Source organism: Halichoerus grypus, chromosome 14, assembly GCF_964656455.1.
Source record: "Halichoerus grypus chromosome 14, mHalGry1.hap1.1, whole genome shotgun sequence".
In the NCBI taxonomy this organism is placed as follows: domain Eukaryota; kingdom Metazoa; phylum Chordata; class Mammalia; order Carnivora; family Phocidae; genus Halichoerus; species Halichoerus grypus.
The window spans coordinates 6502835-6528229 of NC_135725.1; the positions used below are offsets into that span (position 1 = coordinate 6502835).

The 25395-nt window shown below is 41.4% G+C and overlaps 1 pseudogene; it reads right to left on the minus strand.

The window, feature by feature from the left end:
- Positions 1 to 5784: 5784 nt before the first annotated feature.
- LOC118541537 (splicing factor 3B subunit 4 pseudogene) lies at positions 5785 to 24500 on the minus strand (annotated as a pseudogene).
- Between the last annotated feature and the right edge of the window lie 895 nt (positions 24501 to 25395).

The window sequence follows — 25395 nt, forward strand, 5'->3', positions numbered from 1 at the left end:
TCGCTTCCACGTTCCGCGTGCAGCAGACCTCACCTTCCCCAGTCCAGGCCTCTAGGCCGAGGGGAAGTGGCGCCGAGGGCTGGGGCAACGTTCACAGGCGCCGTTTTGTGCAAGTGCAATCCCGAGCGCCTGGCTCCAATCCATCACCTCTGCAAGAAAAGGGTGAGGGTGGGACGAGGCGCCCAGCTGCCTGCGGATTGGCGACAAGATCCAGCGAATGAGGAGAAACAAAGCCCACCGTCCCCCAAAAGCCCCATTCATTCGTTCAACAAATATTCGCATAGCATCTACCAGGTGCTGGGCTGCAAGGGCCCCAAGGATGCTGCTATGTAATCGCATCCCGCATTCTACTTGCTCTACTGGAGCATGTATTCTGATAAAGTGACAAGCATACTTTAAATGTATCATATGCCAGTGTATAACTGCAACTAAGAAAAATAATACAAAGTAAAGGAATACAAAGTGAGGAGGCAGTGTGCTATTTTAGTGAGGGTGGCCAGGAGAGACCTCCTAGAGTAAGTGACATTTGAGCAGAGATGTGAAGGATGAAAATGAGCCAGTTCTGTGACTGCATGGGAAGAGAGTTTCAGGCAGAGGGACAAGCAAAGGCAAAGACCCTGAGAAAGGAATGTGCTTGACAAGTTCAAGGACCAGGAAAGAGGTCTCTGTGGCTGGAGGACAATGAAGGAGAGGGCAGTGGAAAGTGATGAGTCCAAAGGGGTAGCCTGGGGCCCAACTGTGTAGGGTCTTTTTCACTTATTAGCCCTCTTTCTGTCTGAAAGACCTGATGCGTTTATAGCCCCTGTTTCTCCATTCACAAAGGATGCTGAGATTCAGGTCTAACTTGAATTTAATGATTTCTTTTCAACTCACCAAAGCAACTCCTGCATTTCTTCTTACGTAAGACCCATTGCAAAAGGTCTTTGAGCAAATGATAGCAGGATAGGAAATGACTTGAATTCACACTGACTCCTTTAAAGTAAATAATGAATGACAGCTCTTGTTTTCTCATAAGAGGGAGGGATTTACAAGAGAACTGCATTCCTATGGCTACTGTTTTACAAGCAAAATACGCTGGAGAGTTATTTTTAATATTTAAAAAGGAATCAGAAATAGTTGTGAGTCAATGGCAAATCTAAAATCTGCTTAGAATATAAAGGGTGAAATCACAAGCAGCAATCACCATGTGAGTTCCCTTTTCCTGCAAACGAAAACTGTTACTGGAGTAGAAACCAGAACACAGACCCACGCAAAGAAGATAAAATGGCAGAGTTGTCCTTCGTGTCACAGCTAAGATTAAAATCATCTATCTGAACTGTGGAAATGGAAACATTCTCTTTTATGAGAAAAAAAAAATGCCCGTTTTATGAACTGAAACAGTGCAGATGCATTCACTGCAGTGAGTGATGTTTCTATATTTTACACTACATGTTTATTCAACCAGACCTGGTGTCTGTTACTGGCCACTGCCTGTTTGCAGGGGGGAAGCCATGTTAAAAAGTGAATATTCAGGGTTTCTTGTGGGGGAAGGGGTGTGGTGTCTAAATGGGGTGTCTCTTGATAGGCTGGGGGCCCCCGAAATGCAGGGTGAAGATCAGGTGGGAGCCCGTGGTACAAGAGGTGCAAGAGTTCACCTAAGACAGAACAAAGGAGATAGAAGTTTATGGAATACACCGGAAGGGAGCTGTGGACAGGACAGTAAAGGAGGGGCTGTCTGCAGTGAGGTAGTGGGTGGGGGCTGTTTTTCAAAGGGGGAAGATGAAGAGGTATGCCAACGTACGGAATTCTCCCTTTTTTGGTAACTGTGCCGAGGTGTACATAGCCTACTGGTCAGTTAGGGCCTCTGGGTATTTTGAAGTGGGTCCCCTGATGGACCTTTTCTACATTCCATTGCTCAAGCCTGTTTGCCCCCGAAAGCGGCCTCTACAAAGGGAATTTTTTTCTATAAAAGTGATTTGGATATGGAAGACAGGTGGACTGGAAAGAAAATATATTATTCTTAGGTTTATAGAATTGAGAAATCTATCTACCCGCCCAGAGAGATAAAGTGACCTCCTGAGTGTCACTCAGAGAGTGGAAGCGTCTCTTCTCACTAAGATAGTATGATTTTTAAGTCAATTTTTAGCTCTTGATGTGATCCTGGTAGTGGCAAAGCTAGAAAGTTGCTCCCAGGGCAAACATTTCAGAAAGATACCCCCATTTTTAATAAGGATAAAAGAGAATTCCAAGAGAATTTTTTTTTTTTTTTAGAGAGTGTGGGGCAGTGGGGCAGAGGGAGTGGAAGAGAGAGAATCTTAAGCAGGTTCCATGCCCAAGGCGGAGCCTGAAGCAGGGCTCAATCCCATGACCCTGAGATCATGACCTGAGTCGAAATCAAGAGTCGGACACTTAACCAACTGAGCCACCCAGGTGCCCCCCAAGAGAACAAATTTGACCAAGTCTCATGACATTCTTTCACACGATGTGGAGAAATAAGAAATGTGGGTCGGCGGCTTACATATTTAAATTCAAAACTGATTGTGTGGCCATATCTAAAAGTAAAAATTAGCAGCTAATTGTCACGTACGGGGCAGTGTGTGTGGCACACGGTAAGATCCTGTACTCGCACTGCAGCCGAACACGGCAGCAGTGGGTCTTACTACCGCTCTCCAAACCCACCTCTGCAACAAGACTGTGACAATGTTGTCACATGGGGCTTTGGCTGCTGTGTCTTTTTAAAGTCCTTAGGTGGTTTTGATGCAAAGCCAAGGTTGAAAATACATGGCCAAGGGTTTAAGAACTTAAGCTTGAGAGTCTGGCAGACCCAGGTTTGAATCCCAGCCTTCACCAAGGAAGTCATTTAGATTTTCTAAGCTTCCATGTCCTCATCACTATAATCGGGGTAATAATACCTTCCTTGAGTCATTTGGAAGATAGGTGAAAAAGTATTTTTAAACCCTTAGCACAGCTATTAAATGCATATTACAGTTGTGGTAAGGTCAATTTACAGATATCAGCAGGCTGGGAGGTATAAGAAATATGTTGGATTTTATTAGTAATCCTGAAGCATTTGTCACAATTTATCACATTCCACAGAACTGTGTGGGCTAGAATGATAAGGGCTGAGTTGTAACAGAGATAAATGCAAAGACTTGCATTTGGATAAAAAAAACAACAACTATGCATTAAATGATGAAATAATAACAATATCATTCTTAAGAGGAGCAAAAAGAAAAAAATGTGAGGGCAAAAAAAGATACAGAAAAGTCCTTGGAAAGGGAAACAGGTTCAAGCAAATGGCTAGGGATAGACTGGGAGTTACTTTGTTTCTTTCCAAGATAGGGAAGAGTACTTTTCTGAAGGCAAAGGAGCTAGCTATGGAGAGAGGCTGATTTATTCCACGTCTAGTAATATAAACCAAAGGCAAAGGCAGGAGTGTGAATCAGGTAGACAGACAAGCAAGCAATGTGTTTTTACTTTGAACCATCCAGATATTTTAGAATCGTTCATTTCAAAGTTTGGTTAGATATGGGGGGGGGGGGGTCCAAAACCTCCTCTGCACTTCAGCATATCCCTGATCTCTCATCCTTCCTTATAGTCCCAAAGATAAAGGGTTCCTGGCAAACAGATCCCTCCTTCCCTCCTCTCTTGAGATAACTAGATACATTTAACTTTGGTGCATGAAAACCAAAAGTTTTCCCCTCTGTAAACCAGGAATTAATAACCTCCTTCAAGTAAGGATAATTATTTGGTGAAATATGCAAAATGTCTATTATGATTATGCTCTACTTTACAAAAAAATGTTTTACTTAAAACAGAGGTATAGTAACCAATTCACTAAAAATATTTTTCTTTATAAAAGGAGTCATATCATGATTCACTCTTAAAAATAGAAATTTCCCTGGCATAACTATTCGTTTACAGAGCATTAATTCCTGAGTTCTTATTTAGATTATGGATTCTGCCTCTTTCTCTAAGAATGGTCCTCCTCACCCAGAGTAGCCAGCCTCTAGCCCCTGTGTTATTGTTCATGACCCTGCCCCCACAGCCCTTGATTGCATCATGAGTTGTCACGTGACTCAAGCTAAGCCAATTGGGGTCTCCCTTTTGGAGAAGTCCAAACTGGGATTCAAAGATAGTTGCCCAGACTTTTCTTTTCACCTGATGCTTCCTATGCTCTAAAGTTAAATCTGCCATTGTGGTGTTGCCATCTTTCTTTATATACATTGAGTTGCACAGATAGCTGATTTGCTATGGGGGAAAAAAAGATTAACACAGACCTAAGAGAGGAGAGAGAAAAAGAGAGAGAGCACACCAAGAATGAGTCCTCATAGTGTTTCGGTTTCCTCTTCCTTATAAGGCCCAAAGAAACTTCCTGTATTTGGTATCTTGAAAATATTTCCTTATGACAAATTTCTCCTTTTTACTTAAGCTAGATCTACTAGTGTGGAGTACTTGCAATGAAATAACCTGAAGTAAGACAGATATAGCACACTGATGAGAAGAAGAGAAAAAAAAATACTCTCAAATTACATGAGAAGATGTACATCTTTTAAAATCCAATTTACCAGGCGCCTGGGTGGCTCAGTCTTTGAGTGTATGACTTCGGCTCAGGTCATGATCCCAGGGTCCTGGGATCAAGCCCCGAATGGGGCTCCCTGCTCAGCGGGAAGCCTGCTTCTCTCTCTACCACTCCCCCTGCTTGTGTTCCCTCTCTCCCTGTGTCTCTGTCAAATAAATAAATAAAATCTTTTTAAAAAATCCAATTTACCCAGGGGCGCCTGGGTGGCTCAGATGGTTAAGCGTCTGCCTTCGGCTCAGGTCATGATCCCAGGGTCCTGGGATCGAGTCCCGCATCGGGCTCCCTGCTCCTTGGGAGCCTGTTTCTCCCTCTGCTTCTCTCTCTCTCTCTCTCTCTCTCTCATGAATAAATAAATAAAATCTTTAAAAAAAAAAAATCCAATTTACCCACAAATTTGCAAGTCTATCTTCATGATAAAACCAAGCATAACTATATAAGTATTAGTCACAATCTGAGACATTACATGGAACCCACAGGTTAGCCAAAAATTAGCTATCTTTGAGTATGGTGGCTATGTCCTGCAGAGAAATTTTCCTCACCCTCCCCTCCTCCTCCAAATCATCACTCCCTTCAGGGCTGTTGGGTTTTCTTTTCTCACTCGCTTCACCCAACTTTCTCTGTAACTCAATTTTGTGAATCTTCTGGGCCAGAGCTATAGTCATTGCTGTGGTCACTCCAGTGGTCACTCTACTTTAGCAACACTATTGACCCAAGGGAATTTGGGTATTTGATATTAATTTGATATTAAAGCATCATCCTGTTGTGTTTAAATACTGTGTATTTCAATTTTACCTATGAAATACACAGCTGGACAAAAAATCCTGCCTAAAACAGTTCTCAACTTTAGCTTCTACTCCTGCCTGGCTACATACCCCCAATGTCTATAATTTGTCCTTAAGTATATTTGCTCAACAAACAGACCCCTCCCTACACCCTGTCTCTCCCTCCAGGCCTTCGCTTTCTAAGGTTTGGAGGCTGCACCTCTTTATCTCTACCTGATGAGAGTTGGTCAAAGGAAAAGCCAGTGTTTTCCCCCCAGTATAGGCGGCTGGTGCCGAGGGAGCACCTTCTTTAGGGTGGTCTTACTTTATCCACATTTCTGGTCTCTCAGTTCTTTTCGAGACCTGAGACCCATCAGTGGCTCATGCCTGAATTTGTTTACTTGAATTATGTTTTCTTAAAAAAAGACACTTATTCTGGGCTATTGTTGAGATTACTGTAGCTGAATGACTATGAAGTACTTTATTTGTTTTTTAACAAGGAGTTTAAGTTTTATTTTCTCTGTGCATTTGCAAAAACACTTAAGACCAATATAGAAAAAAAAATAAAACCTGTGAAAAATATTACACTTAAAAAAAAAAAAAAAAGCCTGAGAGGGATTAGTGCCTTAGCTGTAGGGAGCTACTGCAATTCTGATTGGTCCAAGGAATTGAAAAGATACTGGGAAGACAGAACAGGAGGCACGAGGGGAACTAGAGGCCAGGGGGTGGTCTGGGTGGAGGGAGGGGCCCCCACTGGTAGCCATCGGGTGGGGGTCGTGGAGGCCCAGTGTATCCATGAGGGGGCATCAGTGGAGGAGGTCCACGGATCCCATGTGGAGGCACAGACCTGGGTGACCCATGGGAGACCCAAACAGAGGCCACTGGGGGGCATGCCCATTAGAGGAGGTCCTAGATGAAGCATTCCAGGTGGTGGTTGGGGTGGTGGCTGCCCCCCAGAGCCTGGTGGCCTGGCATGGGGATGTCCTAAGCCATGAGGGCCATGGTAGGCCAGCTGCATCTGAGCCGTCCCTGGATGGGGCATCCCACACAGTGGGAACGGATGAGGATGTGAGTGTCCATGTCCAGGATGTCTAGCCCCTGGGGTTCCTGCTGATGGTGGGCCATCAGCTCCAGCCCCAGGAGGTGTAGGTAATGGGGGCATGGCTAGGAGTATTCCAGGTGGAAGGGCTCCAGGAGCAGCACTGGGGGTGGGAGGGACCAAGGAGGACTCATACCTGATGGAGGAAGCCCAGACCCCAATGATGATGCCAGAGAATTGGGTGCTGAGGGTGGAGGGGGTGAATCTACAAAGAGCTGATGAGGGCAGTCAGCCTGGGAGAGTAGGTTCTGGGCTGCCAGAAGTTGTTCGGCCGCTGAGCCACCATGTTCACCCTTGGTGTCCTTCTTAAAGGCATGGACACAGCGAAAGGGCAGTTACAGAGATACTGCCCATTCATGGCCTCAACAGCTGCTTCCGAAGCATCAAACGAAGCAAAATTTATAAAGGCATAATCTTTGGAGTTGCCTGTGTCAGGGTCCCAAATAATCTCAGGGATTTGTGAGATCACCCCAAAGGTGTTAGAAATATCACAAAGCAGCTTCTCATCAATCTCTGGGTCCAGATTGCCAATGACAATGTTGGCCCCCACATCCAGGTTCTTGTGAGCTGATGCTTGTCCACCTTCCCACAGAGTTTGACCAGGTTCATGATCTTCATGGCAGAGTCAGCATCTTCGTCACTCAAGAATTCTGCAAAGCCGTAGCCTGGGTGCTGTTGATTACTGGCCCTGCCTGGAGGATTGGCTCCCACAGCACTGGTTGGCTAATCTTCCCATCCAGGCCCCCCACCCCCCACGGAGACAGAGGCATCCTGCTTCTGCTTAGAGATCAGCCTGGCCGCTGGTGGCAAAGGGGCTCCTGCTGTCTCCACTATGAAGTACTTTAAAGCCCACTGAATCAGGGGCGCCTGGGTGGCTCAGTCGTTAAGTGTCTGCCTTTGGCTCAGGTCATGATCCCAGGGTCATAGGATCAAGTCCCGCATCGGGCTCCCTGCTCGGCGGGGGTCCTGCTTCTCCCTCTCCCTCTGCCTGCCTGTCTGCCTACTTGTGATCTCTCTCTCTCTCTCACTCTGTCAAATAAATAAATAAAATAAAAAATAAAGCCCACTGAATCAAAGTTGTATGCAAAAGTCACCTACTTTAAATAACTGTTATTAATGACTGGTCAAACTTCAGTTAGGAATTATAAATTGCGAGTTACAAATTGTATCTGCCAAGAAGATATGTTGAAGTCCTAACCACCAGGACCTGTGAACGTGGGTTTATATGGAAATAGGGTCTTTGCAGATGTAATCATGTTAAGATGAGGTCATTGGGGTCCCTAATCCAATAGGACTGGTGTTCTTTTTTTTTTTTTAAGATTTTATTTATTTGAGAGAGAGAGAACACGCCACAAGAGGGAGGAGGGGCAGAGGGAGAGGAGAAGCAGACTCCCCGCTGAGCAGGGAGCCCCACGATGGGCTTGATCCCAGGACCCTGAGATCACGACCTGAGCCGAAGTCAGATGCTTGACCAACTGAGCCCCCCAGGCGCCCCACGACTGGAGTTCTTGTGAGAAGTGGAGAAGACAGATGCAGAGCGAAAACAGCCACATGAAAGAGAGTCAGAGACTGGAGTGATGCATCTGAACCAAGGAACCCCTCAGGCTACCAGAAACTGGAAGAGGCAAGGCAGGAATCTCCTCTGAAGGCTTCAGAGAGAGCAGGCCACTGCCAGTTCCTTGAGTTCAGACTTCTAGCCTCCAGAACTGTGAAAGAGTATATTTCTGTCGTTTTAAGCCACCCGGTTTGTGATACTTAGTTCCAGCCGTATAGGAAATACACTACCCCTACATTCCTCAAACTGAAACTAAGAAAAGCCTGGAGAATAACTTTCTCTTCTCTTATCCACACCTAACACTGTCTCCAAGTGAACATTGATACCCCCATTCATTTGGAGAAAAAAAAAATACTGTTGCTTTGCTTTCTCCTTTTGCATAATGGTGCTTTTGTTTACTTGTGTTTGTCTTTGTTTTTCCTTTCTTTTCTGTCACCGTCACCTTTGTCTGTCAGAGAGCAAGCATGAAATGGTGTAATAGTCCAAAGGCAAACTCTTGGTCAGACAGTCTAATGCTACAAAGATTTTAGTTTCGTGTGCTTTCCACTCAGATGCCAATTCAGCTCTTGAACTACTCACAGGATGTGTTCTGGGAATCGACAGCACTACAAGTAATAAAGTATTTAGCAAGAATCATGCATCTATTATCCTATTATCTATTATCCTTATTAAGGGACTGAGAACATTTGTTGAGCAAGCTACTTTTTTCTTTTTTGATCTCACAAGTAAACGTTCCAAATAATATACACTGTAAAGTGTACAAAGTAGAAGTTCCTCGTGTCCCTCCTCCCTTGCCAGAGGTAACCCCTGATGACTATCTGGTGTGTCACTTTTCAGACTTTTTCCTAAGCATTTTCCTGCATATCTCCTATAGATGTAGTTTTGGGCTCTGTAAACAAAAAGGATAATTCCACACCATTATGTGACCATTTTTTCAATTAACACATACTAGAGGCCTTTCATTCAACTTGTATTGCTGTCCCTTGTGCTTTTTAACTCTTATACGGTGTTCAATAAAACAGGTGACTCACAATTTATTAAACAATGCCCCCATTTATCAACATTTAGTTTTGTAATTTTCACAATTATAAGCAGTGCTAAATTTGCACACCATTATATATGTATTTCATGGGCACAAAGGTATTTCCTAGGATAGACACTGGGCTGCTTGGGCCAAAGGAAATACATATTTAAAATTTGGTGGCTCTTGCCAAATTGACTTTCAAAAATCTCATAGTAGCATATCAATGCCCATTTCTCTGTAATCTCACTAACTCTGGATATTATAAATCCTTAATTTTAGGTAATTTTAATTCCAAATCACATTAATTCCAATAGTTCAGCAAATATCTATTAAACACCTGTTATGTGATAGGTTCTTTACAAATGTCACACATTTGCTCATATGTCTACCCATCCTTGCCTCCACTTGTCTTTAATACCCTTTAAAGTAGACATAATAATACTAGATTGTAAAATTCACCAACCATCTTGACCAAGCAAGTAATTATTCAATCACATTCAAATATACTTCTGAAATCAGCTGCCTTATTCCATTTTTCTTATGGGAGAAAATTATTTCTTTGGGCAAACACTGGTGACATACAAAGACCCGGGATTTTTACTGTCTAGGGTACCTTGATCAGTTATTCAGCCCTTCTGAACTTCTGTTTCCTAGTCTTCTCCATTAGAATATTAGGAGTGCTTACCTTTTAGTACTGATTTTAAGTTACAATGAGATAACACATAAAAAACACTCAGTAAATTCCTGATAATAATAATAATAATACATGACATCAGAGTACATACAACACACCAGTCATTTGTCAAGGACTTTTCATGTATTAAATCATTTGAGCCTCACAACAACTCTATGAGATGGTTCATTTCATTACCTTTATTTCAAAAGGAAGAAACTGAGGCACAAAAAAATAACTTTCCTAGGGTCTTCCTAAAATCCTGCAAAGCCAGGACTGAACCCTAGAAGGCCTGGCTTCAGGGCCAACCACATTCTACTGTCTCCTGAATAGGCAATCAAGCAATAAATATTATTTCCTTTATTCTTGTCATCTTACAGCAGAGTCTATTGAATGCACATCCCTACTTAAAGAATGTTAAATATGGTGATGGAAGCTGACTCATTAAATTCTAAAGGGATCAGGTAACATTATTTACATACAACGTATAACAAAGGCTTCTACCCAGGACAGATTCTTGTTTGTTGGAACAGCTCCAGATGCTGCTATGTTGTGGAGCAGTGGTTCTCAAACTGTGGTGCCTGGATGAGCAGTGTGGGTACCACCTGGGCACTTGTCAGAAATGTAAACACTTGAGCCCAGACTCAAACCTCCTGTATAAAATTCTGGAGGTGAGGCTGAGCCACTTGTGTTTTAACAAGACTTCTAGATGATTCTGATGCATGTAAAAGTTTAAGAACTGCTGTTGTAGGGAATCCATATAATGGGTGAAGTGAAAAGAAAAGAAATAGCCAAAGAGCTTAGACTGACTTTCAGAATAAACAGATGGTGCAGAGAAGGGGGGCAGGGAATGATGAAAGATATGTGAGGCCCAAATATAGAACCTGACTTGAGGGATGAGCAAAAAGAAGAAATCTTTATTTCATGTTGCTGCAGTATGTGTAGGGAAATAAGAGATGAATAGCAAAAGATAATTTTAAAATATTTTGCTTTATGTTATAAATAAGATGCACTTTTATGCCCTTAAGGAAACAACTCGATTTTCAAGATGGCGGCAGAGTAGAAGGACCCTAGGCTCCTCTTGTCCTGCAAACACAACTAGATAACTATCAAATCATCCTAAATACCCCAGAAATTGACCTGAAGACTGGCAGAACAAACTCCACAACTAAAGGGAGAGAAGAGGTCACATTGAAGAAGGTAAGAAGTGTGGAGACATGCTTTAGGGGAGAATTGGATCACAATGCAGAGGGGAGGGAGCCATGGTCACAGAGAAGGGCGAGAGAGAGACAGAGAGAAAGAGAGAGAGGGGAGCACACACAGGAATGCACAAGGAGAACATTTTCCCAAAGCCATTGGCTTGGAAAATGAGAGAGGCTGAATTTCATGAGTTCTTGCAACCAGTATGGATTAAAGCCTGAGGTTTTTGTTTTGTTTTGTTTTATTTTAAGATTTTTTATTTATTTATTTGACAGAGAGAGAGACAGCTAGAGAGAAAGAACATAAGCACGGGGAGTGGCATAGGGAGAAGCAGGCTCCTGGCTGAGCAGGGAGCCCAATGCAGGGCTCGATCCCAGGACCCTGAGATCATGACCTGAGCCGAAGGCAGACACTCAACGACTGAGCCACCCAGGCGCCCCTAAAGCCTGAGTTTTAAAGGTCAGTGAGCTTGACTGGGATAGAGCCCTAAGGGTACTGCCCTGTTCTTGGAGAGAAGGCAGGCAAATAACCCAGGGCAGATAGCATGGAAACAGCATCTGGAAGGTGTCTGGGGCACATAGAAGGGAAATTATTCGCTCTCAGTCAACCTTGCCTCAGTCCCAGCATGGTGGACCCCTCCCTGAGAAGACCAACACAAACCCCTGCTCACATCATGTATCCCGACCAGAGAGCTCTGCAGGGCGTCAGTTCTGGTGGAGCTGGTGTCAGGTTTCATTTCACAAGCATATCAGAGCACACCTAGTTAAAACTCACCACATTTAGGGCGCCTGGGTGGCTCAGTCGTTACGTGTCTGCCTTCGGCTCAGGTCATGATCCCAGGGTCCTGGGATCAAGTCCCACATCGGGCTCTCTGCTCAGCAAGGAGCCCACTTCTCCCTCTCATTCTCCCTCTGCCTGCCGCTCCCTCATGCTTGTGCTTGCTCTCTCTCTCTGTGTCAAATAAATAAATAAAATCTTAAAAAAATAATAAAATAAAATAAAACTCACCACATTTAGTCCAGGGACCAAACACTGCCCACAGCAGGCAAGGCTAGCTTCTGCAAATGATTAGCCTGAAGGATAGAGCAGCCAAAACACAATAACAGAGCACACACAACACACACCAGAGACACTCCCTGAAGCAACAGGCACTACATGACCTCTTCTTCATAAAGTCAATACTTTCAGGAGCAGGAGACATGAACAGCCTTTTCTAACACAGAGAAGAAGGCAGAGACTTAGATAAAATGCCAAGATGGAGGAATATATCCCAAATGAAAGAACAAGATAAGGCCAGAGATCTAAGCGAAACAGATAAGAGGTAGCATGCCTGGAGGAGAATTTACAGCAACAGTCATAAGGATAGTCACTGGGCTTGAGAAGAGAAAAGAAAACATCAGTGAGACCGTCACGACAGAGATAGAAGATTTAAAAAAGAATCAATCAGAGATGAAGAATGCAATAAACAAGGCTGGAAACAGGCTTGATACAATGAACAGCAGACTGGAAGAAGCAGAGGAACGAATCAGTGACTTAGAAGAAAAAATAATGGAAAATAACAAAGCTGAACAAAAGCGAGGATGAAGAATTATGCAACACGAGAACAGACTTAGAGAACTCAGTGATTCCATCGAACATAATAACATTCATATTGTAGGAGTCCCAAAAGAAGAGAGAGAAAAGAGGGTAGAAAATTTATTTCAACAAATAACAGCTGAAGACTTTCCTAATCTGTGGAAGGAAACAGACATCCAGATCCTGGAAGCACAGAGATCTCCCATCAAAATCAACAAAAGCAGGCCAACACCAAGATATATTGTAATTAAATTTACACAATACAGTGATAAAGAAAAAATCTTAAAAGTAGCAACACAAAAGAAGTCTTTAACTTACATGGGGGAGAACCCATAAGGCAAGCTAGAGATTTCTCAACAGAAACATGGCAAGCCAGAAGGGAGTGGTATGATATATTCAACGTGCTGAACAGGAAAAAGTTGCAGCCAAGAATACTCTAACCAACAAAGCTATCATTCAGAATAGAAGGAGAGATAAAGAGTTTCCCAGAGAAACAAAAGCTAAAGAGGTTCATGACCACCAAATCAGCCCTGCAAGAAATATTAAAGGGGACTCTCTCAGTGCAAAGGAGAGACTAAAAGTGACAAAGACAAGAAAGGATCAGAGAAAATCTCCAGAAACAATGACGAAATGAGTAATAAAATGGTAATAAATACATATGTATAAATAATTACTTGTAAATGGACTAAATGCTCTAATCAAAACATACAGCATGCCAGAATGGAAGAAAACAACCAAGACCCATTGATATGCTGCCTACAAGAGACTCATTTTAGTGGAGCCTGGGTGGCTCCATTGGTTAAGCAGCCAACTGTTGATTTTGACTGGGTCATGATCTCAGGGTTGTGAGATCGAGCCTGTGTTGAGCTCACACTGAGTGTGGAGCCTGCTTAAGATTCTCTTTCTCTCCCTCTGCCCCTCCACCCCTGTTCACATGCTCTTTTGCTCTCTCTCTCTAAAAAAAAGAGAGAGACAGAGACTTTTTAGACTAAAAGACACCTGCAGATTGAAAGTGAGAGGGTGAAGAAACATTTATCATGCAAATGGATGTCAAAAGACAGCCAGAGTAGCAATATTTATATCAGATAAAACGGACTTTAAAACAAAGACTGTAAAAAGAGACAGAGAAGGGGATTATAATCATAAGGGGGACTATCCAACAAGAAGAATAGCAACTGTAAATATTTATGCACCCAACATGGGAGGAGCCAAAAATATAAAACAATTAATAGCTAACATAAAGGAACTAATTGATAATAACACAATAATCATGGCAGAATATAAGACCCCACTCACATCAATAGATCATCTGAACAGAAAATAAACAAGGAAACAATGGCTTTGAATGACACACTGGGCCAGAGGGATTTAATGGACATATTAAGAACATTCCATCATAAAACAGCAGAATACACATTCTTTTCAAGTGCACATGGAACACTCTCCAGAATAGATCACATATTAAGTAACAAAACAGGCCTCAAAAAATACAAAAAGACTGAAGTCATACCATCCACCTTTTCCGACCACAGCACTATGAAACTAGAAGTCAACCACAAGAAAAAATTTGGAAAGACCACAAATACATGGACAGATCAACCAAGAAACAATGAACAGATCAACCAAGAAATCAAAGAAGAAATAAAAAAAGTACATGGAAACAAATGAAAATGAAAACATGATGGTCCAAAACCTTTGGGATGCAGCAGAAGCGACCCTAAGAGAGAATTATATAGCAATACAGGACGGACTACCTCAAGAAGGAAAAATCTCAAATAAACAACCTAATCTTACACCTAAAGGAGCTAGAAAAAGAACAATAAGAGAAGCCTAAAGCTAGCAGAAGGAAGGAAATAATAAAGGTTAGAACAGAAATAAGTGATATTGAAACTGAAAGAAAAATAGAACAGATTAATGAAATCAGGAGCAGGTTCTTCAATGGAATTAATAAAATTGATAAACCCCTAGCCAGACTTATCAAAAATAAAAGAGAAAGGACCCAAATAAATAAAATCACAAATGAGACAGGAGAAATAACAACCAATACCACAGAAATAAAATTATATTATGAAAAACTATATGCCAACAAATTGGACAACCTGGAAGAAATGGATAAATTCCTAGAAACATATAAACTACCAAAACTGAAACAGGAAGAAATAGAAAACTTGAACAGACCAATAACCAGCAAAGAAATTGAATCAGTAATCAAAAATGTCCCAACAAACAAAAGTTCAGGGCCAGAGGGCTTCGCAAGTGAATTCTATTAAATATTTAAAGAAGAGTTAGTACCTATTCTTCTCAAACTATTCCAAAAAATAGAAATGGAAGGAAAACTTCCAAATTCATTCTATGAGGCCAGCATTACCCTGATACCCAAACCTGACAAAGACCCTACTAAAAAAGAGAACTACAGGCTAATAACCTTGATGAACATGGATGCAAAAATTCTCAATGAAATACCAGCAAACCAAATCCAACAATACATTAAAAGAATCATTCACCATGATCAAGTGGGATTTATTCTTGGGTTGCGAGGGTGGTTCAATATTCGCAAATCCATCAACATAATACACCACATTAATAAAAGAAAGGATAGAACCATATGATGATCATTTCAATAGATTCAGAAAAAGCATTTGACAAAGTACAACATCCATTCATGATAAAAACCCTCCACAAAGTAGATTTAGAGGGAACATACCTCAATATAATAAAGGTTATCTATGAAAAACCCAAAGTTAATATCCTCAATGGGGGAAAAACTGAGAGCTTTTCCTCTACAGTCAGGAACAAGCCAGGGATGTCCACTCTCACCACTGTTATTTAACATGTTACTGGAAGCCCTAGCCACAGCAGGTAGACAACAAAAAGAAATAAAAGGTGAGGCACCAGGGTGGCTCAGTTGGTTACGTGACCAACTGTTGATTTCAGCTCAGGTCATGATCTCAGCTTGTGAGATCAAGCCCCGTGTCAGGCTCCGAAATGGGCGTAGAGCCTACTTAAGATTCTCTCTCTCCCTCTCCCTCTGCCCCTGCCCCCCTCTAAAAAAAAAGAAAGAAAGAAAAGAAAAAGAAATAAAAGGCATCCAAATTATAAGGAAGAAGTAAAACTTTTACTATTTGCAGATGACATGAAACTAAATATAGAAAACCCAAAAGACTCCACCAAAAAACTGCTAGAACTGATACACAAATTCAGTAAGGTCACAGGATACAAAATCAATGTACAGAAATCTGTTCCATTTCCATACACCAGTAATAAAGCAGCAGAAAGAGAAATTAAGAAATCAATTCCATTTACAATTGCACCAAAACTGTAAGATACCTAGGAATAAACTTAACCAAAGAGGCAACAGACCTGTACTCTGAAAACTATAAAACACTGAAGAATAAAATTGAAGATGACATAAAGAAATGGAAAAACATTCCATGCTCATAGATTGGAAGAACAAATATTGTTAAAATGTCTATACTAGGGGCACCTGGGTGGCTCAGTCGTTGGGCGTCTGCCTTCGGCTCAGGTCATGATTCCAGGGTCCTGGGATCGAGCCCCGCATCCGGCTCCCTGCTCGGCGGGAGGCCTGCTTCTCCCTCTCCCACTCCCCCTGCTTGTGTTCCCTCTCTCGCTGTGTCTCTCTCTGTCAAATAAATAAAATCTTTTAAAAAAAAAAAATGTCTATACTACCCAAAGCAATCTATACATTTAATGCAATCCCTATCAAAATACCAATAGCAAAAAAAAACCCACAAAAAACAAAAAACCTACAACATTTTTCACAGAGCTAGAACAATCCTAAAATTTGTATGGAACCACAAAACACCCTGAATAGCTAAAGCAACCTTGAAAAGGAAAGCAAAGCTGGAGGCATCACAATTCCAGACTTCAAGTTATATTACAAAGCTGTAGTGATCAAAACAGTATGGTACTGGCACAAAAATAGACACAGAGATCAATAGAATAGAATAAAAACCCAGAATTGAACCCACAACTATATGGTCAGTTAATCCTTGACAAAGCAGGAAAGAATATCCAATGGAAAAAAGTCTCTTCAACATATGGTGTTGGGAAAACCGGACAGCAACATGCAAAAGAATGAAACTGGACCACTTTCTTATACCAAACACAAAAAAATACAGTGAAAATGGATTAAAGACCTAAATGTGAGGCCTGAAGCCATTAAAATCCTAGAGGAGAACACAGGCAGTAACCTCTTTGCAATTAGCCGTAGCAACTTCCTTCTAGATATGTCTCCTGAGGTAAGGGAAACAAAAGCAAAAATAAACTATTGGAACTACATCAAAATAAAAAAAGCTCTGCATGGTAGTGGCTAGGTGGCTCAAGTCGGTTAAGCGTCCAATTCTTGCTTTTATTTTTTTAAAGATTTTATTTATTTATTCATTTGACAGAGAGAGAGAGAGAGCACAAGCAGGGGGAGCAGTGGAGGGAGAGGAAGAAGCAGACTCACTGCCGAGCAGGGAGCTCGATGTGGGGCTCGATCCAAGGACCCTGAGATCATGACCTGAGCCCAAGGCAGTCGCTTAACTGACTGAGCCACCCAGGCCCCCTCAACTCTTGGTTTTAGCTCAGGTCATGATCTCAGGGTCATGAGATTGAGCCCTGCACCCGCCTCTGTGCTCAGTGTGGAGTCTGCTTCAGATTCTCTCTCCCTCTTCCTCTGCCTCTCCCACTTATGCTCTCTCTCTCTAAAATAAATAACAAATAAATCTTAAAAAAAAAAAAAAAGCTTCTGCACAGTGAAGGAAACAATCAACAAAACTAAAAGGCAACCTACCGACTAGGAGAAGATATTTGCAAATGACATATTTGATAAAGAATTAGTATCCAAAATATATAAAGAACTTATATAGCTCAACAGCCCAAAAATGAATAATCCAACTAAAAATGGGCAGAAGACACGGACAGACATTTTTCCAAAGAAGACATCCAGATGGCCAACAGGCACATGAAAAGATGCTCAACATCAGTCATCATCAGGGAAAACAAATCAACACTACAATGAGACGTCACTTCACACCTGTCAGAATGGCTCAAATTAACAACACAAGAAACAACAGGTGCTGGTGAGAATGTGGAGAAAGGGGAACCCTCTTCACTATTGGTGGGAATGCAAACTGGTACAGCCACTCAGGTATGCAGGTTCCTCAAAAAGTTAAAAATAGAACTACCCTACAATCTAGCAATTGCTCTACTAGGTATTTACCTGAAGAATACAAAAATACTAATTCAAAGGGATACATGCACCCCAAAGTTTATAGCAGCATTATCTACAATAACCAAATTATGGAAGCATCCCAAGTGTCCAACAATTGATGAGTGGATAAAGAAGATGTGGTACATTTATACAATGGAATGTTATGCAGACATAAAAAAGAATGAACGCTTGCCATTTGCAACATGGATGGAGCTAGAGAGTATGATGTAAGCAAAATAAGTCAGTCAAAGAAAGACAAATACCATTTCACTCATGTGGAATTTAAGAAACAAAACCAACAAGCAACGGGGAAAAAAATAGAGGGAGAGGCAAACCAAGAAACAGACCTCTAACTATAGAGAACAAACTGAGGGTTACCAGAGGGGAGCTTGGTGGGGGGATGGGTTAAATAGATGATGGGGATTAAGAAGGTACTTCGTGATGAGCACTGGGTGTTGAATGGAAGTGTTGAATCACTATATTGTACACCTGACACTTTTAACTAACTGAAATTTAAATAAAACCTTAAAAAAAGAATACAACTCCAATTTTTCTTCAATTATTCTTAGGTATTAAACTTGTGCATATTTGAATAGTTACTGTATAATGCCTAGATCATATAGAAGTCCATAATTTTATTAAGGTTATATTAAGTTACAATGCAATGAATTGAAGTCAAATAGCATTGGGTACGCTTAATACAAATGAAACAAATTCTAAAATCACGAAGTGTTGAAGAACCTTACAGAAATTAAAGATCACTGATTAGATACAATCATCAAGTCTAAATACCATGTTCTATAAGTTACGAAGGTATCAGAGATGATGCAGCCCAAGCAATGCACCTATCTCTTGTCTGGCAGGACACGTGTAAGAAGAGTTCATTGCAAAAGAACCCAAAGACTCCCTTGTAGAATGTGAAGGCAGAAATACCTGTCTCATTTCCCAGTGCATATCCAGTACCATTCAAAGTTGGACACATAGCAGGTGCTAAGAAACACTGATGAAATTGAAATTGCAATGTCTCCCAGCCCTCAGCACACCACTCCCTACACCAGTTCCTTGATTTGATTTTCTCCATACCACTTCTTACCGTTTCACATACAATATATTTCATTTATTTACTTGTCTGTCTTTTCTCAAGTAGGAGGTAAGATCCAAGTATGTTATAGTCATACTGTATACCTAGCACCTAGGACAGTGCCTGGTAGCTCGTAGGTACCAATAACTATGAATGAGTGAACTTTTCATTATTTTGCTGTATATTCTATTAGGCAAGGATTAGTATGTCTATTTTACAGACAAGAAATGAAATGCAGTGAAGTTAACTGGCCCAAAATAACGTAACCATTAAGTATTAAAGTTGCTATTTGAAGTTAGCTGTCTTCCCAAGAAGGATGTTCTCTTAAAGTAGATGTCATTTGAGCTTAAAAGTGGGTAGTATTGGAACTGTTTTCATAACTTATGTGGTTTCTTTCAAAAATTTACATTCTGTTCTACAGCTATAACCTCCACATTACGGTATTCTTAGTCCTACAATAACAGGGAGGGAACATTCATCAGTCATTTTGCTATAGTTTCCCTGTTTATTTGTCAGTTCATCCTTTAGTGGTTTCTTCAAGAAGGGTTCAGGAGAACTGGTCTCTAAGTAGTGCATGTTCAAAAATGTTTTTCTGTTTCTTCTCTACTTAAACAAGTTTGGTTACCATACATTTCTTGGTTGTGCCTTAGTTCCCTTGAGAACTTTGGAGGTATTTCCCTCCTCTATTCTGTGTTGGAAATAGGATAATAAATTTTCCTAAGCCTATGACTCACCTTCAGAACTATCAACATTTGCCAATCTTGTTTTTTTCTACCTCCCTCTACATTTTTTGCAAGCCCCATATATCATGTAATTTTTTCCTGTAAATATTTTAATGTGCACCTCTAACTATATATATTTCTAACAAGTAAGCACTTTTTAAAAAACATAACTATCGGGGCACCTGGGTGGCTCAGTTGATAAGCATCTGCCTTTGGTTCAGGTCATGATCCCAGGGTCCTGGGATCGAGTCCCACATGGGGCTCCCTGCTCAGCGGGAAGCCTGCTTCTCCCTCTCCCACTCCCCCTGCTTGTGTTCCGTCTCCCGCTGTCTCTCTCTGCCAAATAAATAAATAAAATCTTAAAAAAAAGACATAACTATCATGCCATTATCATAACACAAAGAAACCAATAATTCCTTAATATCATGTATTACCTAATTCATATTGAAATGGTACCTGATTGTCCCAAAGAGGTCTTTTGATACTTGGTATGCTAACTTCCATTTTAATCAGATAATTCTAGATGTTGTGTTGAGAGTAGACTGCAGGAGTCAAAAGTAGAAATACGGAGACCATTAAGGAGCCTATCACAAAGGCCAGGTGAGAAGTGGTTTGGAATGGACCAGAGTGGTAGCCTTGGAAATAGTGAGAAGTTACAGCATTCTAAATATGTTCTGAAGTTAGAATCAACAGATTTGCTAGTGGATTAGAGCTAGGATGTAAGAGAAAGAAAGCCACCAAAGATGAGTCCAAGATTTTGGCCTGAGCTACTGTAAGGATGGTTATCTTTACTGAGCTGAAGAAGACTGGGTAAGAAGCAGGTATCCAAGTTCAGTTTGGGATATGTTAAGTATGAGAAGCTTATTAGTTACACAAAAGGAGAAGTCAGATAAGGAGCTAACTATACCTGGGGCGCCTGGGTGGCTCAGTCGTTAAGCGTCTGCCTTCGGCTCAGATCATGATCCCAGGGTCCTGGGATTGAGCCCCGCATCGGGCTCCCTGCTTGGTGGGAGGCTTGCTTCTCCCTCTCCCGCTCCCCCTGCTTGTGTTCCCCTCTCTCGCCGTGTCTCTCTCTGTCAAATAAATAAATAAAAATCTTAAAAAAAAAAAGGAGCTAACTATACCAGACTGAAGTTTAGCAGAGATGTCTGAGCCAAATATATAAATTGGCAGTCATAAGCATAGAAATTATATTTAAAGCCATGGGATTAGGTGAAGTCACCAAAAGAATGAATGTGGATTTAGATAGAAAAGAGAAGAAGTCCGATGACATAGATCTGGTAGACTCCAATGTTCACAGTTTGCTGACATGACAAGGAACCAGCAAATGAGATTGACAAGGAGGAACCAGTAAAATAGGAGAAAAATCAATATAGTACGGTGATCTGGAAGCCGAATAAAGTATTTTAAGGAAAAGTTACTAACAACTACATCAAATATTGCCATATCAAGTAAGATCAGGATGGAGAATTGTCTGTTCTATTTAACACTGGAGGTCACTGATGATGACCTTGACAAAAGCAGTTACAGATTAGTGAGGCAAAATCCTGCTCTAATAGATTCAAGAGAGAATGGGCAGAGTACTGAGGATGGAAGTTACAGACAACTAGTAAGGGGTATTTTTATTAAAGGAGAAGAGAGAAATGTGGGAAGTACTGGAAGGGGAAGCAAAGCCAAGAGAAGAATGATTTAATTAATTAAACAATTAATTGTGAGAAATAACAGCATGCAGGTAATCCAGTGAAATGGTTCAGTAGCAAGGTAACAATTCATGCTGAGGGATGGAGAAGGGGAATTGTTGGATCTGTGTCCTTGAGTAGGAAGAGGAAATAGATCTAGATCACAAATGAAATATTTGGCCTTACATGGCAGCATAGAGCATTCATCCAGGATGTGTAAGTTTAGGTCCTATGAGAAGCAGATGCCAGGATAAAATTAGATGTGCAAGGGATTTATTGGGATATATGCTTGAGAAGGATAAGAGAGAAAGGTGGGAAGGTAGGTGGGAAGAGCCTTCAGACCATGATGCAAGTCTGAGACATGTGAAAGAGAAGAAGAAATAGAATAGTATTGGGTAGTTCCCCAAAAAGTTAAAAACAGAGTTATCCCATGGACCAACATTATTCCACTCCTAGGAATATACCCAAGAGAAATGGAAACAAATGTCCTCACAAAAACTTGCACACAAATGTTCACAGCACTATTATTTATAATAGGCAAAAAGTGGAAACAACTCAAGTATCTATCAACTGATGAATGGATAAATAAAATTGGTATATCCATATAACAAATTGTTATTCAGCAATAAAAAGGAAGTAATGATAAATGCTATAACATGGATGAGTCTTGAAAACATGCTAAGTGAAAGAAGCCAGTCACAGAAGACCACAAGTTACAAGACTGTGTTTATATGATTTATCCAGGAGGAGCAAATCTATAGAGACAGAAAGTAAATTCACAGTTGTCCAAGGCTGTAGGGGATTGGCAGTTTGAACTGTGAAGGCTAAAGGGTATCAGTTTCCTTTTTGGATAATGAAAATGTTCTAAAATCGATGGTGATGATGGTTGCACAATTCTGTGGCTATAAAAAAACGATTGAGTTGAACACTGTAAATAGGTGAAGTGTATGGTATGTGAATTTTATCTCCATAAAGCTTTAAAAAATAGAGGAAAAAAAAAGACGACTGGGTAGGAAGACACTCAGATTGCAGTGCTACTCAGAAAGTCTTGACTGGGTCAACAGGAAGTCTTTGAGCAGAGATTGCCCGTTAGAAGAATCACTTGTGGGGCAAAAATGAGAGTACTCTAGTACTCTCGCGATGCTCAGTCATTGGCTGGGAGAAGCCGAAGAAGGGGAGTAGAAGTGTGGGGGAAGGGACGCTTGGGTGGCTCAGTGGGTTAAGCATCTGCCTTTCGCTCAGGTCATGATCCCAGGGTCCTGGGATCCAGTCCCACATCGGGCTCCCTCCTCAGCGCAGAGCCTGCTTCTCCCTCTGCCCCTCCTCCTACTCGTGCTCTCTCACACATGTGCGTATGTGCTCTCTCTCTCTCTCCCCCTGACAAATAAGTAAATAAAATCTCAAAAAAAAAAAAAAAGAAGAAGAGGTGTCGGGGAATGGAGGGCTCTCCAAGTAAACTCTGCAGTAAAACCGTTAGTGTGTTGACTGGAGGCCGTCAGCCAACTACACACTTCACAGCAGGTTCCCTTGAGCAGAGTCCTTCCATGGCTGCCAGAGAGTCAAAAAAGTCAGGTTATAGGGCTACAAGACTGAGAGCTGAGTCTTCTATTTTCTGATTGATTTTTTTTTTTTTCCTATGCATAGGAAATGAGGTCATCAACCAACAGTGGATCTGGGTGGGAGTGTGTAGAGATGTTGGGCTTTGAAGATAAACATGAAGTCATCTAGAAGAGCAGGAGGTTGAAAGGACCAAGGAAATATAGTTTGATAACCAGGCAAGGTTAAGAGCCTGCTTGACATGAAGAATTTAAAGTGAGACTCAGAAACGTGGGGTTTTCTCCACCCACATTCAGCAGCACAAGTCAAAGCTCAGAATGGAGAAAGTTCAATTAAAGCAGGGTTGGAGTTTTCCAAGGTGAGTAAGAGGAAGTGAAAACAGGGCAGGGAAGTTGAGGGTGTGTGCAAATAACTAATTCAAATAGTTGACCACGGAAGGAAAGGAAGCAAGGGAAGGAAGATATGAGGTGGGTGAGGGCAACAGGAAAGTATTAATGGCTTGTCCAGTAGGGGACTGTTGAAGGATTCTTAGTGTTAGGATCTTCAAAGGAGTGACTTAGAAACAGAGGAGGTGGAGTTATAGAAGGTAATAGGGTCACAGGGAAGCTTCTGCTGCCAGCTTGCCAACCCTACTCCTATTAATCCAAACACGTTTTTACCTTTCCAACCAAGGTGTGCCTCATGCTTTGGAGAACTATCTTCTGTTGACGTGGTCTGAGTTCTGCAGCCATGAGGACTCTTATCTCATACAACCCTCCCACATACTTTGTGGTTCATGATTATAGGAATCTCCTAAACATATCAAAAATGGCATTTACATTTCTGCTTCTCATCCTCCTTGTTGCATTTGGGTAATTACCAAGGCCAAGGGGAAACTGTTGTCTTTTGACTCTGATTCAACTGATCTGGAAAGAAGCCCAAGCATTGGTGTTTTTTAAAAAGTTTCTCAGTTGAGAGACGCCTGGGTGGCTCAGTGGGCTACGTGTCTGCCTTCGGCTCAGGTCATGATCTCAGGGTCCTGGGATAGAGCCCCGCGTCAGGCTCCCAGCTCAGTGGGGAGCCTGCTTCTCCCTCTCGCCCTCCCTCTGCTCTTCCCCCCATTCGTGTGCACTCTCTCTCTCTCTCTCCCTCCCTCTCAAATAAATAAATAAAATCCTTAAAAAAAAAGTTTCCCAGTTTATCCCAATGGAGAGCTACAGCTGAAACACCACTGTATATGATGCTGATAAACCCATCCTCAAATTAAGGTGAAATTCATAATATTGGACTAGAATTAATAAACAGCCCTCACCACCGCTTGCCCTATAAGATATGGGAATCCAGCAGGCACTGGATATTTAATTTCTGGGGCCTTGCATAGCCAGCAGTACCCCTAACCATTTCTCTCCTGGTGGAGACCTATAGCTGTGTCATATAGTTAGAGGGGAGCCCAGTTCACTTAGCAGTCCTCGAAGGCTTGAGGACTCCAATAGAGGCCACCAGTTTATTTAAAGAGAGCCACCCAGCTCAGACCATTCTTCCCCAGAACCTACTCCAACAAAGCCCTCCAGCCTTCCTCACCATTCAGAACCCTGCCTGCCTCCACACAAGAATCCCCAGGAGCCCTGCCTACTACCCTGGTCCAGGTCCATAAGGCAAAAATTAGGAGTTGGAAAATAATGGGAAGTATCAAGAAAGAAGCAGAAACTTCCACGGAATCATTGGCTGAATTTAAAAATAGAGCAAAAGCATTCTTACCTCCATTTATCTTCCAAACACGAGGGATGAATTGTCCTACATGGCACTCTAATGCGCCCATGCCAACACCAGCAAATTAACACCATGTTAAGGGTATGACTCTTAACATTGACATGGCCCTTAAAGTCAAGTCTAGATGCAGTTACTTAGACTTCTCCACATGTTTGAAATACTTAATATTTAATCCTCAGGGAGCTAGGCAACTTGACTACTGAGGAAATAACTCTGTTTTACCCTGCTTGGCCCAGAGCTTTCTAGACAGACCATTGGCAATGAGGGGAAGGAAATTAATATCAGAGCCTCATTGGATGGTGTGTGTGTGTGTGTGTGAATTTTGTGTTAATATTATTAAAAAGAGGCATAAGTTTTAGGCTATGAAATATTAATCTACAGGGGCATCTGTCCTCACCACTGCAACATAGTGGTGAGCCCATTTATAAAATGCTGAGCATCTGAAGGCCGCTATTTTCTTGAACAAACAATTAGACATTTGTTTGTGTCATCAATTAAAAATGACTAGATAATAGTGACAGTCAATTTTTTTCACCTTGCAATCTCTAATACGTCATATTAATTTCAACCCAACACAACTCATAGAATACCAAAACATGGACTGTTGCAGTGATTTGTTTGCCAAGTGTCTCCCTGAATAATTTTATGTGGTAATTATATCACAGTTAAAATAATAAAGAACCTAAATACTCTCTCAATAAATACTTATTGAATTGACTCAAGACATAGAAAGGCCAAATGGCATGTCCACAATTCTTTTATCCCACTCCCACGAGGGAGGACAAAAAAGAAATTCTATTAGGTTAACGACAATAATGTAGACAATTACGATGTCCAATGATGTAAACATAAAATAATTTTTTACATAATTTTATCCTTTATGTTTTAGAACATTAGATGATTAAATTAGCCACTGCCTTGGGTGCAGATGGGTTGAATGCCTT